This window comes from Phocoena sinus, chromosome 14 (genome assembly GCF_008692025.1).
Source record: "Phocoena sinus isolate mPhoSin1 chromosome 14, mPhoSin1.pri, whole genome shotgun sequence".
NCBI classification, from domain to species: Eukaryota; Metazoa; Chordata; class Mammalia; order Artiodactyla; family Phocoenidae; genus Phocoena; species Phocoena sinus.
The window spans coordinates 7710445-7723650 of NC_045776.1; the positions used below are offsets into that span (position 1 = coordinate 7710445).

The 13206-nt window shown below is 38.7% G+C and overlaps 1 protein-coding gene across 1 annotated transcript in view; it reads right to left on the bottom strand.

Moving 5' to 3' along the window:
• DOK6 (docking protein 6) overlaps positions 1–13206 on the bottom strand; it is a 399939-nt gene that overhangs the window by 167098 nt on the left and 219635 nt on the right. The window lies entirely within an intron of this gene.

Genomic DNA, 13206 nt, shown 5'->3' on the forward strand with positions numbered 1-13206 from the left:
ACTCACTCACCCAGGACCTGAAGCTAGAAGCATGAGACCAGGTGGCTGCCTTCACTTGCAACTCCTTCCCGTACATAGGCTGGAGCAAACAACCACAACCACGGAAATTAAAAGCAACGATCTGAGTTCCTAGGAAAGTACCACGGAAATTCCCCTCTCTAATTCTGAAAGAGAGGCATGAAACACCCTATCTCAAGCGTGTGTTCTCGTGCATCTCAGTGTGTATGTGTGAGGGGAGGGGAGAGTGCGTGGTGAGAGAGCTTCTCCTACACACTGGGGGTATCAGGCTATTGGTTTCACTCCCGGGCAGGGGATCTGCTTATTGAACTTGCTGTTCTGTGTACCTGTCAATTTGATGAGGGGGAGGGGAAGGACTGGACAGAGACCAAGAGGTGGCATTGGTGGCAGGCGGGCATTCACAAACATGAGACGGCAAAAATAAAACTTTAGTGTGTCCCAAGTGGACCCTGCTGAAGTCCAAGAGGGCTGCATGCTGGCTGAGGGCTGGAGAGGGGATCCCAGCAACAGAAGTTCTTGCACAGACCCTGGTGGAGGCCACTGGACAGGGGTCAGCAGAGACGCGCGTGGGTCGATGGTCGGAGCACGTGTATGCAGAGCCGGGTCTGTGCAGGGAGGTGGCCGTCTTCCCAAAGAGCTCCCGAGTCCCACCCGAAGAGAGCCTTCGGCTCGGAGACCACGAAAGTCCATGGAGGCCGGCACCCATGCTAGCCGACCAAACAGGTGTCGGGGTCTCTTCCTCTTCCTCAGATTTCCAACCTGACTATAAAAAGTCTCATTGTAAATCAACTGATGCACCCTTATGCAAAATTTGGTTTGATTAAAGTGAATCAGTGTGAAACTGTATTACAAATATTTTCTATTTTCTATCTGTTCAAAGGAAATATCCATCTCCCAACAAAGACCTGAAGACAAAAGACCCAAACAGACAAGAAGGACAGAGCTTCAAACTTGGAGAATATAGTTAGGGTAGAAGAAAAGCATTTTCAAGGACAGACTCTCTTTACAAGAAATGGAGGTAAAGAAAGCAGTAAGTTATATCAGGAGCAAGCATTCTAAAAGTATCTAAGATAAATGTACATCCTGGTTAAAATGTGAGCCTCTCAAGACAGAAGTGTGGGAGAAAGAGGAGAGGAGAAAAGGAAGAAAACAAAGATTCACCCCTGGAATTCTGCATCAAAACGCTGTGGGGAGATTAAATTCTGGGTTTATTTAGAAGAACTAAGTTGAAAACAGACTAGCTGTCTCCCTTCTGATTACTATTTGTTTCTGTGCTAAGCCCAGAAGTCAGCTTTTCAGAGTGGTCACAAGGTGGGTATAGTTCAGATTTCCAATTCGGACAAACAAGTAAGAAGACGTCTGTAATGTGCATTTACAGTTTGGGGAGATTGGTGACAGTCTATGTCATGTATTTTATGTACTCTTTCTAGTTTTCCTTTACATTGTATCTGTGTCTGTATTCAGTTTTAAAAATTAATCCAGTAAATTAAAGTTATAACTTAATAAACAACTATTTTAGGTAGGAAACCAAAATTAACTAGACAATCATTAATCATGTTGCATTTTGATATTCTTTGATAAGAATAAGCTGAATTTTAGAACCATTATCCCAACGACTGCACAGAAAGGAGCCTTGATTTATTATTAGAGTGTAATGGAAAGGGCTCCACTTTTTTGTTTTTTACCTTTTGACCCCCTCCCCTAATGTGGACCTCTAGCACCATGAATCTGTTCTCTCTATAAGCTTGGTTTGTTTTTTTTTGTTTTTTTAGATTTTACATATAAGAGATCATAAGGTATTTGTCTTTTTCTGTCTGACTTATTTCACTTAGCACAATGCCCTTGAGGTCCATTCATGCTGTTACAAATGGCAAGATTTCATTATTTTTTATGGCTGAATTATATATATATATATATATATATATATACACATACACACAAAGCAATTCTTTATCCAGTCAACCATCAACAGACACTTAGGTTGTTTTCTTGTCTTGGCTATTGTAAATAACGTTACAATAAACATGGGGGTATGTATATCTCTTTAAGAGTTTTCATTTTCTTCAAATAAATACCCAGAAGTGGAAATGCTAGATCTTATGATGGTTCTATTTTTAATTTTTTTGAGGAATATCCACACTGTTCTCCATAGTAGCTACACCAAATGACATTCCCACCAACAGTGCACAAGGGCTCCCTTTTCTCCACACCCTCGCCAACACTTGTTATTTCTTGTCTTTTTGACCATAGCTGTTCTGACAAATGTGAGGTGGTATCTTATTGTGGTTTTGATTTGCATTTCCCTGATGATTAGTGATCGCAAGTATCTTTTCATGTGTCTGTTGGCCATCTGCATGTCTTCTTTGGAAAAATGTCTATTCAGACTTCTACCCATTTTTAAAAAATAAATCTATTTATTTATTTATCTATCTACCTATTTATTTATTTATGGCTGCGTTGGGTCTTCGTTGCTGAGCACAGGCTTCCTCTAGTCACGGCGAGCAGGGGCTACTCTTTTTTTTTTTTTTTTTTTTTTTTTTTTGCGGTACGCGGGCCTCTCACTGTTGTGGCCTCTCCCGTTGTGGAGCACAGGCTCCGGGCGCGCAGGCTTAGCAGCCACGGCTCACAGGCCCAGCCGCTCTGCGGCACGTGGGATCTTCCCGGACCAGGGCACGAACCCGTGTCCCCTGCATCGGCAGGCGGACTCTCAACCACTGCGCCACCAGGGAAGCCCAGGGGCCACTCTTCATTGTGGTGCACGGGGTCTAGATGCTTAGGCTTCAGTAGTTGTGGTGCACGCGCTTAGTTGCTCCGCAGCATGTGGGATCTTCCTGGACCAGGGCTCGAACCCACGTCCCCTGCACTGGCAGGCGGGTTCTTAACCACTGTGCCACCAAGGAAGTCTCTCTGCACATTTTTTAATTGGATTGTTTTTGTGCTGATTTGTATGAGCTCCTTATGTATAACCATTATTAGACATATCATTTGCAAATACTTTCTCCCATTCCATAGGTTGCCTTTTTTGTTGTTTATGGTTTTCTTTGCTGTGCAGAAGCTTTTTAGTTTGATGTGGTCCCACTTATTTATTTTTGCTTTTGTTGCTTTTGCTTTTGGTGTCAGATTCAAAAAATCATCACCAAGACCTACGTCAAGAAGCTTACTGCCTAAAATCTTCTTCTTGGAGTTTTATGGTTTCAGGTCTTATGTTCAAATCTTTAATCCATTTTGAGTTAATTTTTGTGTATGGTGTGAGTTAGTGGTCCAGTTTAATTCTTTTGCATGTAACTGTCCAGGCTTCCCAACACCATTTAATAAAGAGACTATTCCTTCCTCATTATCAAGGGGTCCTTCATAAAATTTTAGCTCTGATGAATATATCACTTGAGAAAGAAACATGAAATTATTTTAGTGATTACATCAGGACCAATCTCCCCGCAAATGTCACTATCCTGCATTAGCATGCCCCATCCTAAAACAAACGATGAGAGAAAGTGGCCAGCCTCTTTGAGATTTGTATATTGGAGTCAACATTTACATGTTGGTGGAAATTTTACATTCATTAAGTTTTACTCAAATAAATAGACAGAGACACGTGCATCCTACTACTCTCCATATAAAAAGTAACATATTTAGCAACTGATTCAAGTCTATGTCCCCAACTGTGAACAACTGATGCACCTTGCAGGCTGTCATGCACAGTGTCTGTTTCAGAAGCACAGAGATCATGTAGGAAAGATTTAAAAGTGGCCTTCAGGAAAGAAGTTGGGGCCCTGTCAGCCTGTGACATGCGCATCTGTTTCTGACATGCAGCACAGCCTGTTCCAAATGGACCTGGGGATGGAAAGTGAAGCATGCCACAGCAGAGGTTCCTCCTCTCCTTGCACAGCTGGGACACACCCTGATCCTTTGCGTCAACAGACTTAGTTCTACCATTCACTGCTTAGAGTGCAACACAGGATTTCTGACTGTTCATCCAACAATGTTTAAAACCTAGCCCTCATTCCATGTCCAGAAGGATAGTGTCCTAGCAAATAATCACAGGTCCACCCAGATTAAGGTCTTTTTTAGCCATTCCCGAGACACGCCAAGACACACCATGGCTGTAAAACGCTATATAAACATCTGATCTTCTCACTCCAGTCACCACGTTTAACGACCTGCTTGCTCCTGTCCGCAGTGCCCTTGACTTTATCTCAGGCTGCTTAATTGACAAAATTCTGCTGGTAAAGGTAAGCAGTGTGCAATTTCTCAGGGAATTGATTCCTAAATAAAAACACAAAGAAATATATCATGCAGAAACACATTATATTACGTGATTATCTTCTTTTGCAACATGACAGCATGTAGCCTTCTTTCTCGCGTGTTCCTGGTCACTTCATCTCTTTCTTATGGACAATATTTTTTATGTTTTGCTGTGCCTCCTTTGTAAATAATCACCTTATGTAATAGGAAAGACCAGATGTTGCTAGTTTCTTCTGAACAAGTCATAGAGGAGAGAAAGCAAAGGTGGACACAGGAGGTTAGGAGTTGGAGCGATGGGAGCCCCCTTTATGTCTGGGATTCGGGGGCAGCAGAACCAGATACAGTGATGAAATGTTCAGAGAGTACTAACATTCGAAATTGCAGGGTGTGAAGGAAGTTTTCAAACTGTGTATATTCGCTTTTAATATGTTTTCAAATGTTCAGAGTAGGAAAAAGTATCTCCTTAAGGGAACCAGACAGAACCATGTTGTAACTCTTAAGGGCTGGCCTTTGCCAGCTGCAGTCTGTTAAGGAATAGTGTTTTATTAGTATATGCAGGCTAACTGTTACAGCTCCTGTAAGAGTCGATCAGGAATACTGAAAAATGAGTTATTGGAAACCCAGTTGCCAATTAACGTTTTCCCTTATTGGAAAAAGAAAGTTATATATGCGAACACTAAGCATGTTGAGGTTATTAGTTTGTGCTCTATTCTGGAATAATGAAAAAGACACCAGAAAAAACGATGTTTCCATTTGTGAAAGAAATGGAGGAATACAGAGGAGATACTGGGAGATCAAAGTAGTGCAGCCAAGAAAGCAGAAGAACCCCTTTATCTTTTATTTTTCTTTACTTTTTAAAAAATTCTTATTAGTCATCCATTTCATACACATCAGTGTATACATGTCAATCCCAATCTCCCAATTCATCACACCACCACCCCACCCCCGCCACTATCCCCCCTTTGGTGTCCATACGTTTGTTCTCTACATCTGTGTCTCAATTTCTGCCCTGCAAACAAATTCATCTGTACCATTTTTCTAGGCTCCACATATATGTTAATATGATATCTGTTTTTCTCTTTCTGACTTACTTCACTCTATGACATTATCTAGATGTGTCTGCAAATGACCCAATTTTGTTCCCTTTTACGGCTGAGTAATATTCCATTGTATATATGTTCCACATCTTCTTTACCCATTCGTCTGTCGATGGGCATTTAGGTTGCTTCCATGACCTGGACATTGTAAATAGTGCTGCAATGAACATTGGGGCGTATGTGTCTTTTTTTTTTTTTTTATGCGTTACGCGGGCCTCTCACTGTTGTGGCCTCTCCCGTTGCGGAGGACAGGCTCCGGACGCGCAGGCTCAGCGGCCATGGCTCACGGGCCCAGCCGCTCCGCGGCATGTGGGATCTTCCCAGACCGGGGCACGAACCCGTGTCCCCTGCATCGGCAGGCGGACTCCCAACCACTGCGCCACCAGGGAAGCCCTGTCTTTTTAAATTATGGTTTTCTCTGGGTATATGCCCAGTAGTGGAATTGCTAGATCATATGGTAATTCTATTTTTAGTTTTTTAAGGAACCTCCATACTGTTCTCCATAGTGGCTGTATCAATTTACATTCCCAGCAACAGTGCAGGAGGGTTCCCTTTTCTCCATACCCTCTCCAGCACTTGTTGTTTGTAGATTTTCTGATGATGCCCATTCTAACTGGTGTGAGGTGATACCTCATTGTAGTTTCGATTTGCATTTCTCTAATAATTAGTGATGTTGAGCAGCTTTTTCTGTGCTTCTTGGCCATCTGTATGTCTTCTTTAGAGAAATGGCTACTTAGGTCTTCTGCCCATTTTTAGATTGGGTTGTTTGTTTTTTTAATATTGAGCTGCATGAGCTGTTTATATATTTTGCAGATTAATCCTTTGTCCATTGATTCATTTGCAAATATTTTCTCCTGTTCTGAGGGCTGTCTTTCCATCTTGTTTATGGCTTCCTTTGCTGTGCAAAAGCTTTGAGGTTTCATTAGGTCCCATTTGTTTATTTTTGTTTTTATTTCCATAACTCTAGGAGGTGTATCAAAGACATATCTTGCTGTGATTTATGTCAAAGAGTGTTCTTCCTGTTTTCCTCTAAGAGTTTTATAGTGTCCGGTCTTACATTTAGGTCTCTAATCCATTTTGAGTTTATTTTTGTGTATGGTGTTAGGGAGTGTTCTAATTTCACTCTTTTACATGTAGCTGTCCAGTTTTCCCAGCACCACTTATTGAAGAGGCTGTCTTTTCTCCATTGTATATCCTTGCCTCCTTTGTCATAGATTAGTTGACCATAGGTGCATGGGTTTATCTCTGGGCTTTCTATCTTGTTCCATTGATCTATGTTTCTGTTTTTGTGTCAGTACCATATTGTCTTGATTACTGTAGCTTTGTAGTATAGTCTGAAGTCAGGGAGTCTGATTCCTACAGCTCCTTTTTTTTTTTTCCCTCAAGACTGCTTTGGCTATTCAGGGATTTTTGGGCCTATACACAAATTATAAGATTTTTTGTTCTAGTTCTGTAAAAAATGCCAGTGGTAGTTTGATAGGGATTGCATTGAATCTGTAGATTGCTTTGGGTAGTATAGTTATATTCACAATATTGATTCTTCCAGTCCAAGAACATAATATATCTCTCCATCTGTTGGTATCGTCTCCAATTTCTTTCACCAGTGTCTTGTAGCTTTCTGCATACAGGCCTTTTGTCTCCTCAGGTAGGTTTATTCCTAGGTATTTTATTCTTTTACTTGCAATGGTAAATGGGAGTGTTTCCGTAACTTCTCTTTCAGATTTTTCATCATTAGTATATAGGAATGCAAGAGATTTCTGTGCATTAATTTTGTACCCTGCAACTTTACCAAATCCTTTGATTAGCTCTAGTAGTTTTCTGCTGGCATCTTTAGGATTCTCTATGTATAGTATTATGTTATCTGCAAACAGTGACAATTTTACTTCTTATTCTTCAATTTGTATTCCTTTTATTTCTTTTTTTTCTCTGATTGCTGTGGCTAGGACTTCCAAAACTATGTTGAATAATAGTGGTGAGAGTGGACATCCTTGTCTTGTACCTGATCTTAGAGGAAATGCTTTTAGTTTTTCACCATTGAGAATGATTTTCACTGTGGGTTTGTCATATATGGCCTTTATTATGTTGAGGTAGGTTCCCTCTATGCCCACTTTCTAGAGAGTTTTTATCATAAATGGGTGTTGACTTTTGTGAAAAGCTTTTTCTGCATCTATTGAGATGATCATATGGTTTTTCTTCTTTAATTTGTTGATATGGTGTATCATATTGATTGACTTGCGTATATTGAAGAAGCCTTGCATCTCTGGAATAAATCCCACTTGATCATGGTGTATGAACCTTTTAATGTGTTGTTGGATTCTGTTTGCTAGTATTTTGTTGAGGATTTTTGCATCTATATTCATCAGTGATATTGGTCTGCAATTTTCTTTTTTTGTAGTATCTTTTTCTGGTTTTGGTATCAGGGTGATGGGGGCTTCATAGAATGAGTTTGGGAGTGTTCCTTCCTCTGCAGTTTTTTGGAAGAGTTTGAGAAGGATGGGTGTTAGCTCTTCTGTAAATGTTTGATAGAATTCGCCTGTGAAACCATCTGGTCCTGGACTTTTGTTTGTTGGAAGATTTTAAATCACAGTTTCAATTTTGTTACTTGTGATTGGTCTGTTCTTATTTTCTATTTCTTCCTGCTTCAGTCTTGGAAGGTTATACCTTTCTAAGAATTTGTCCATTTCTTCCAGGTTGTCCATTTATTGGCATAGAGTTGCTTGTTGTGGTCTCTTAGGATGCATTTTTCTCCGGTGTCTGTTGTACGTTCTCCTTTTTCATTTCTAATTTTATTGATTTGAGTCCTCTCCCTCTTTTCCTTGATGAGTCTGGCTAATGGTTTATCAATTTTTTTTAATCTTCTCAAAGAAACAGATTTTAGTTTTATTGATGTGTGCTATTGTTTTCTTTGTTTCTATTTCATTTATTTCTGCTCTGATCTTCATGATTTCTTTCCTTGTGCTAACTTTGGGTTTTGTTTGTTCTGCTTTCTCTAGTTCCTTTAGGTGTAAGGTTAGATCGTTTATTTGAAATTTTTCTTGTTTCTTGAGGTAGGCTTGTATATCTATAAACTTCCCTCTTAGAACTGCTTTTGCTGCATCCCATAGGTTTTGGATCGTTGTGTTTTCATTGTCATTTGCCTCTAGGCATTTTTTGATTTCCTCTTTGATTTCTTGGTTACTTAGTAACGTTACTTAGTAACGTATTGTTTAGCCTCCACGTGTTTGTATTTTTTACGTTTTTTACCCTGTAATTGATTTCTAATCTCATAGCATTGTGGTCAAAAAAGATAGTTGATATGATTTCAATTTTCTTAAATTTACTGAGGCTTGATTTGTGACCCAAGATGTGATCTATCCTGGGGAATGCTCCATGCACACTTGAGAAGAAAGTGTAATCTGCTGTTTTTGGATGGAATGTCCTATAAATATTAATTAAATCAATCTGGTCTATTGTGTCATTTAAACCTTGTGTTTCCCTATTAATTTTCTGTTTGGATGATCTGTCCATTGGTGTAAGTGAGGTGTTAAAGTCCCCCACTATTATTGTGTTACTGTAAATTTCCTCGTTTATACCTGATAGCAGTTGCCTTATGTATTGAGGTGTTCCTATGTTGGGTGCATATATATTTATAATTGTTATATCTTCTTCTTGGATTGATCCCTTGATCATTATGTAGTGTCCTTCCTTGTCTCTTGTAACATTCTTTATTTTAAAGTCAGGTTTATCTGTTATGAGTATTGCTACTCCAGCTTTCTTTTGAGTTCCATTTACATGGAATATCTTTTTCCATCCCCTCACTTTCAGTCTGTATGTGTCTCTAGGTCTGAAGTGGGTCTCTTGTAGATGGCATATATATGGGTCTTGTTTTTGTATCCATTCAGCGAGCCTGTGTCTTTTGGCTGGAGCATTTAATCTATTCACATTTAAGATTATTATCGATATGCATGTTCCTATGACCATTTTCTTAATTGTTTTGGGTTTGTTTTTGTAGGTCCTCTTCTTCTCTTGTGTTTCCCACTTAGAGCTCTAAGCTCCTTTAGCATTTGTTGTAGAGCTCGTTTGTTGCTGCTGAATTCTCTTAGCTTTTGCTTGTCTGCAAACTTTTGTTTTCTCTATCGAATCTGAATGAGATCCTTGCCGGGTAGAGTAATCTTGGTTGTAGGTTCTTCTCTTTCATCACTTTAAGTACATCATGCCACTCCCTTCTGGCTTGTAGAGTTTCTGCTGAGAAATCAGCTGTTAACCTTATGGGAGTTCCCTTGTATGTTATTTGTCATTTTTCCCTGCTGCTTTCAATAATTTTTCTTTGTCTTTAATTTTTGCCAGTTTGATTACTATGTGTCTCAGCGTGTTTCTCCTTGGGTTTATCCTGTATGGGACTCTCTGTGCTTTCTGGACTTGGGTGGCTATTTCCTTTCCCATGTTAGGGAACTTTTCAACTATAATCTCTTCAAATATTTTCTCGGTCCTTTCTCTCTCTCTTCCCCTTCTGGGACCCCTATAATGTGAATGTTGTTGTGTTTAATGTTGTCCCAGAGGTCTCTTAGGCTGTCTTCATTTCTTTTCATTCTTTTTTCTTTATTCTGTTCTGCAGCAGTGAATTCCACCATTCTGTCTTCCAGGTCACTTATCCATTCTTCTGCCTCAGTTATTCTGCTCTTGATTCCTTCTAGTGTAGTTTTCATTTCAGTTATTGTATTGTTCATCTCTGTTTGTTTGTTCCTTAATTCTTCTAGGTCTTTGTTAAACATTTCTTTCATCTTCTTTATCTTTGCTTCCATTCTTTTTCCGAGGTCCTGGATCATCTTCACTATCGTTATTCTGAATTCTTTTTCTGGAAGGTTGCCTATCTCCACTTCATTTAGTTGTTTTTCTGGGATTTTATCTTGTTCCCTCATCTGGTACATAGCCCTCTGCCTTTTCATCTTGTCTATCTTTCTGTGAATGTGTTTTTTGTTCCACAGGGTGCAGGGTTGTAGTTCTTCTTGAACCCCTTTATTCTGATCAGGAAATTTGGTAAATAAATGGCAATTCTTGACTGCAGTGTGTTTTCTGTGGTCTGAAATGAATGCGCTTGTACTGTAATAATAATAGCAATAGTAACAGTAGTTGTTATTGTTCTAAACTTTAAAACAATGTTTTTTATTTTTAATATATTTACTGTGTGCCAGATATTATGCTAAGAAATTTACATTACAGTATTAAGTCACATACACATCCCATTAATGCTATGAGAGAGTCACTGTTAGTATCCCAGCTTTACTGATGACATAACTGAGACCCAAGCATGTAAAGAAACTGCCCGCCCACACCTCCAGCATGTGAAGTCCAGGGGACACACCCAGCATCCAGCCCCAGAGTCTATTCTCTTTTGCATAATAGAAGAGTCCAGTAAATTTTTATTTTATGTTTGATAGAATTCCAACCCAATTCCAGAATTATGAACTGTAGGTGAAAGTCTTCCATCATGTTGGTGGATTTATCATTTATTCCCCTCATGGTTTGGGTCAATTTTCTTCCTGTCATGTTATCAGCATACAGCCTTTATTTTTAGACTATTTCATTAGGTGTATAAGAGCAGAGGACTATTACACTTGATTGCTAATAAATAATTCAACTTAAAAATCTCATTCCATTACACCAGCTTCCTTTGGTTTGTGTTGTTGCATTTTTTTTCCTGTATCAACCACCTTTTGCTTAGATTATGCTGTGGTAAGAAACAGCTCTGCAATCTCATGGGATTTCTGTAACAAAAATGCTTGTTTCTTCTCCTGACCTTGCTGGATGCAGGTCAGCTTCAGCTTTGCTCCAGGTTTCTCCTTCTGGGACCAGGATGGCAGCCTTTATCCCAGGCTCAAGATAAAGGAGATAAAAGCAAAGAGCCGTGCAATGCTCTTAATGTTCAGATGTGGCATGTGTCACTGCTCCCTTATTTCGCTGATGAAAGCAAGTTAAAGAAAAAGAAGACTCAATAGTATAACAGAGAGAGGTAATGATGGAGAACAATCATCTACGTGGGATTTATCTTTTCTCATTCCTTTTCTTTCTGTCACTCTGGGTCTTAACTTTTGTGTGTGTTTATCTTGTAAGAGGCATATAACTAGATTTTTAAAAACAATTAAAGATCTCTTTAAAAAACAGCAGATACTTACATTCATTTGGATTTTTATCTACCATTTCAAGTTTTCCACTTGTGACTCCACCCCCGACCCCCCCCCCCCTTTCCTTGTACTCATCTCTACCAGAGGTTCTCAGACTTTGCTATGCCTTCAAGTCACCTGAAGAGCTTGTTCAATGGGTTCTTGTACCCCCATACACAGAGGTCCTGATTCAGCAGGTCTGGTACCCCCATACACAAAGGTCCTGATTCAGCAGGTCTGGGGTGGGGCCGGAGAATTTTGCATTTCTAACAAGTTCTCAGATATGCTGGTCCTGTTGGTCTGGAGACCACAGTGTTCTATAGCATTAGCTGCATTTTCTTTCTTTTCCACCTTCCCCGTGTAGAAGAAGAAAATACAATGATCTTAAAACACTTCAATAACTTCCTCTCAGTTTTGTACCATATTATTTTCCAACATTTTATTTGTAACTTATATGAAGTCTCTTATCTCTAAAATCCTAAAATAGTTATTATTTTTAGCATTTTATATCGATTTTATTTCAAATTTAGCAATTGCTAACTTATATTTTTAGTCAACATTTATTGAACTTGTACTATGTGCCAGTGCTTTGCAAGTATTGACTTGTTTACCTCCCATAAGAAACATGATATAATTGCTACTATTATTTTCATTTTCATTTTATATGTGGAAACTGAGGCACAGAGAGGTAAGTGATTTTCTCTTAGTTACACAGCACAGGTGATTCTGGCACCCACATCCTTAACCACCCTCATCACTGCAATTTGCATCCTTCTTTCTTTCTGCTTTTAGTTTCCTTTTTGCTAAAGAACATATTTTTAGTACTTTCTGTGAAGGCTTAGGTTAATACATTTCCTTATTTCTGAAATGTCTGCCTTCACTCTTGAATGATATCTTGACAGTTATTTTTCTCCAGCATTTTGAAAATATTTTTCTAGTGTCTTCTGTCTCTTGTTGCTAATATTGAGTCATCTATTCATCTTCTAAAGGTAGTTTGATTTTTTTGGGGGGAGTTGCTCTTAAGATTTTTTGCTTTATATTTAATTTTGCACATTCACCATACTGTGTCTACTTGTTGGTTTGATGTAACTCTTGAAGACACATATCTTTCTTCAGTTCTGAGATTTTTTTTCAGCTATTATCATTTTGAGTTTTGGCTCTCTCCTATTCACTCTTGTTTCTTACCTTGGAAATCCCGTCAGATATATGTTGGACATATGCTGGATATTCTCATTCTTTCTTATCTTAGTATCATAAATTAATATTTTTATCTCTTCATATTTTGTGCTGCCTTCTTGATTTCTTCAGGTTTATCTTCTAATTAACTAGTAATCTCTTCAGATAGTCTAGTTTATTCAGTCCTTTCCATTTCAATGACTTAAAAAAATTTAGAAGTTCTACTGGTTTATTTTGCCTGCGTTCTGTTTCCATATTATTATGCCCTTCTAATGTGATGTCTATTTCTTTCTTATCATGTTTATTTTTTTAATTTTTATTGAAGTATAATTGATTTACAATGTTGTGCTAGTTTCACGTGTACAACAAAATGATTCAATTTTATACGTGTGTGTGTATATATATATATATATACACACACACACATACACACACACTCACACACGTATATATATGTTCTTTTCCAGATTTTTTCCCTTATAGCTTATTACTAGGTATTGAGTATAGTTCCTGTGCTATATAGTATGTCCTTG